Genomic DNA, 5,012 nt, shown 5'->3' with positions numbered 1-5,012 from the left:
TTTGGATATAAATCTTGTGCTTTTTCAGAAAATTGGGAATAGTGCTACCTCAGCAGCCAGATACACCTCTCCTGAGCATATACTCAAATATGCTCCACCACACAAGGACCATTCACACCTATGTTCATAGCAGCTTCATTTGTAATAGCCAAAATCTGGAATACACCAAGATGTTCCTCAACAGATGAATGGATAAAGGCACTGTGGTACATTTACACCATAGAATACCAGTCACCTATTAAAAAACAGGGAAATCTTGAATTTTTCAACCAAAGGAGTGGAACGAGAAATGATCATTCTGAGTGAGGTAATCCAGACACAGAAAGACACGCATGGTATCTACTCACTTATAAGCAGATATTATCCATATAAGAAAAAATACTACATACTACAATCCAGAGACCTAAAGTAGCTTAATAGCAAAGAGGATGCTATGTAGGTTGCTTAATTCACATCCAGAACGGCAATTAGAATAGATATCAGAAGCAGATGGTGAGAGGGAAGAGAACTTGAGCCTGCCATTAGACATCCTCTGACAGACTCCACCCAGCAGGGGATCAAAGCAAATGCTGAGACTCACAGCCAAATGTTGGGCAGAGTTCAGCATGTCTTATGGAAGAGTTGGGAGATAGAAGGACCCAGAGGGGACTGGAGACACATATCTCACAAGGAGACACATATCTCCAACAAATCTGGTTCCATGGATGCATGCAGAGATGAATGTACCAATGAAGATTATGCATATGAAAGACCGGACTCCCGGCTCAGGTGTAGTCAATAGGCAGCTCAGTCTTCTTGTTTGCCCCTAAAATGAGTGCTGGTGTCAGTATTTCATATGGACTCTGTTCCCCTTACCATGCTATAGAGGAAGAGGATGTAGGCAGTCTATTAAGACTTAATTGGCTAGGATCATATAGTAGGGGAGGAGGGATCCCTATTTCTGAAGACTAGGGGAGAATTTGTTGGAAGAGAGGAGCCAGAAGGAGATGGAGGGTTAGCAATCAGGATGTAAAGTGAATAAATGTAAGAAATTAAAATTTAAAAAGATAATGCCATATTTGACCACGTTCCCTGGATGGGGAGGACTGGTGGCACTCAGAGGATGGATAGCAGGCTACCAAGAAGAGGCTTGATACCCTACGAGCATATACATGGGGAGGAGCTCCCCCTCAGTCACAGTCATATGGGAGGGGAGTAAGGGGGAAAAGGGGAGGGAGGGAGGAACGGGAGGAAACAAGGAATGGGATAACAATTGAGATGTAATATGAATAAATTAATAAAATGTATTTTAAAAATTTAAAAAGATAGTAAGAATAAATGAAACAAAATGCAGTTTCTTTGAGAAAATCAACAAGATAGCCAACACTTAGTCAATTCATTAAAAGGCAAAGAGATAATATTCAAATTAACAAAATCTAAAACGATGAGGGGAACATAAAAATAGACACTAAGGAAACCTATGGGATTATTAGGTATTACTGTAAAAGTCAATGCTGTATGAAACTGAAAAATCTAAATGAAATTAATGGGTTTCTGGATTGCTTACATTTGCCAAAGATGAATTACACTCAGGATAAGAACTTAAATACTCCAATACAGCTTAACAAATTAGAAACATTCATAAAGATCTCCCAATCAAAATGAAGCTAGGAACAGATGGTTTCAGAGTAGAATACAACCAAACTTTTATAAAAGAGCCAATACCAATCCTCATCAAACTTGTCCACAAAATATAAAGAGGAGGAATATTGCCTTTCTCATTCTATGATGCTACATTCACTTCAAAACCTAAACTAAGCCGGGCGTGGTGGCGCACGCCTTTAATCCCAGCACTCGGGAGTCAGAGGCAGGTGGATCGCTATGAGTTCGAGGCCAGCCTGGACTACAAAGCGAGTCTAGGACAGCCAAGACTACACAGAGGAACCCTGTCTCGAAAAACAAAAAACAAAAAACAAAACCTAAACTAAACAAGGATTCAACCACGGAAGACATTTTCAGACCCAAATCCCTTATTAACATTCACACAATTACACCCAATATAATACTTACAAATAAAGTCCAGGAAAAATTCAAAAACCTCATAGACAATGTTGAAGTCATCTTCACACCTGGGACATAGGAATGACTCAACAGTTGAAAAGAGATCAACGTAATTCACCTCATAAACAAATTGAAAGACAAAAGAAACACAGTCATAGCACTCGATGTTTAAAAATCCTTTGAGAAAATCCAACACTATTTCATATTTAAACACTTGGAGAGATCAGAAATACAAGCCCCATATGTAAACATAGTAACAACAAAATGCAGCAAGCCGTTGGCTAACATCAAAATAAAGGGACAGACACTTAAAACACTTGCAGTAAATTGGAGTCAGTAAAAGACTGTCCATCTTTTCATATCTGGTCAACATAGAATTTGAAGTCCTAGCTTGGGCAATAAGAAACTGGAAAGAAAGAAGCTAAAGTATTGCTATTCCTAGATGATATGATATTATATGTAAGTGACCCAAAATTTATACCAGATGACTCAGAGAGCTTAGCACCACCTTAACCACAGTGTATGGATATAAAAATAAGTTTAAAAATTTTAGCCATCTTTCTACATAAGAGAAATGTATTGGGGAAACAACACTATTCAGAATAGTCACACATACTATAAAATATCTTGGCATAACTCTAACCAACAAAGGGAAAATCCAATAAAATAATAATTTTAAGACTAAAAAAAGAAAAATAGATGAGAAGCTAGAAATATCTTACATGCTCTTGGATCAGTAGGATTAACGTAGTCAAAAGGGGAATCTTACTGAAAGGAATCTACGGATTCAATGCATTTCCCATCAATATCAACCGAATTCCTCATAGACCTTGAAAGAGCAATTCTCAAATTTGTATGTAACAATAAAAGAAAGCTCTGGATAGCAAAAACAGTCTTGCACAATAAAAGAAATTATGGAGGTATCATTAGCCCATATTTCAAGTTGTACTACAAGCAATAATAATAAAAATAACTGCATGTTATAAGAGACAAGTTGAGCAATAGAAGCAAATGGAAGACCCAAAATTAATCCCACTCAACTATGGCCAATTGATAAGGACAGGGAAGCCTTAATCATATTATGTAAAATAAAAAAGAACATCTTACATAAATGGAGGTGGTCTAATCAGGTGTTTATATAGAAGAATGCCAATAGATCCATATATATCACCCTGCACAAAATAAAAGTCCAAGTGTATCAAGAACTCAACTTAATACCAGATAGGTGAAATCTAATAGGAGACAATGTGGGGATGAGCCTGGAACTAATCGGCACATGAAACAACTTCCTGAACAGAACAACAAAACCTCAGGGACTAAGATCAAAAATTAGTAAGTTGGACTTTATGAAACTGAAAAGTGTTTGCAAGTCAAAGAAAACTATCAATTGCACAAAGCTGCAACCTACGTAATGTAAAAAGATTTTTACCAACTCCACATCTGATTGAGGTCTAATATCCAAATACATAAAGAAATCAAGAAACAAGATATTAAAAAACAAAATAAAACATTATAAAAATAAGTTACAGATCGTAATAAAGAATTTTCCATAAATGAATCTCAAATGGCTGAGAAACAATTAAAGAAAGTTCAATCTCCTTAGCCAGCAGAGAACTTAATATTTAAACAGCTTAAAGACAGAATCTTACTCCTGTCAGAATGAGTAAGATGAAAGAAAAAACACAAGTGACAGCATATGATGTAAAGGGTAAAAAAAAAAAAATAAAGGGATGACTCTGTCATTGCTGGTCAGAATGAAAATTTGTACATTGACTGTAGGAATGTATATTGCAACTTGTCAAAAAGTTGGGAGTAGATATCTCAAGATCCACTTATATCATTCTTGGGCATATGAAATGTTAATGGATCTTTATATCATGATATTTACAAATGGTTGCAACTAGAAAACATCATCCTGAGTGAGGTAACCTACATGAAAGAGATAAATATGGTATGTATTCACTTGTAAATTGATATTAGCTGTTAATTAAATAATAGTCAAGCTGTAAACTATAGACCCAGAGAGGCTTGGTACAGGGAAGGCTCTAAGGAGATATGTTAGGAAGGGAAATAGAATCAATTTTGTGGGTGTACTGGATAGAGTGGGTTGGGAGGGTGAAGAGAGGCCTGCCAGTGTTGGGGTTAACTTGAAGCTCACACAAAGAGATGGAGCCCATGTCCTCCACTATCTGAATGGCCAGGAACCAGACTGGTTAGTTCAGAGACCTAAGGTAAAATAAAACATGACTGACAAAAAGAAAATAAGAAAGGAAAAACAATAAAATTATTCCCAATAATGTTCTGCTATATTAATAGGCCGTTCTCCAGCCAACATAAGAGAGGCTTCCTCCAGCAGCAGATGAGAGCCAGTGCACAGACTCACACCAAGACATGAGTGAAGACTAATTTGGTTGCAAACAGTTGCATCTCCCTTGAAGATCAGGGAGCATAGCTGAAGAGGGGGAGGAAAGACTGAAAACAGGGGGAATGGAGGCCAACAAGAGAGCACAGCATACTTAATCCCCTAAGAAGGTCTCACTCACATGGGCTCACAGAGACTGAAGCAGCAAGAAAAGGTCATTATGGATCTTCACCAGGTCCTCTAGGTACATGCTATGGCTGTTCACTTGGTGTTTTTGTGAGACCTCCTAATAGTGTGGGGAAGATGTTTCTCTGACTCATTTGCCTGCTCTTTGGACTCTATCCTTCCTATTGGTTTGCCTTCTCCTCCCTCTATATTAGGGCTCTTGGTTCAGGGGGAATATACTTATTTCACATACACATGACTTGGAGTTTGTCTCCAGTCCTGTGAAAATGGGCATTATTACATCAGTGTTTCTAGAGAATTTGGAATTTGTGCTTCAAGCTGGGTTGGTGGGAAATATCTGAAACCTGGGGAGGCTGATGGCAGAGAAACTAAAGATGGGTGCCAGCATTGGCAATACAGCCAAGACTGCCATCAAGCCTGATAT

The sequence above is a fragment of the Acomys minous genome (assembly GCF_964271855.1).
Source record: "Acomys minous genome assembly, chromosome: 20".
In the NCBI taxonomy this organism is placed as follows: Eukaryota; Metazoa; Chordata; class Mammalia; order Rodentia; family Muridae; genus Acomys; species Acomys minous.
The sequence above is the reverse complement of the archived record's forward strand: the minus strand, read 5'-3'. Positions refer to the sequence as shown.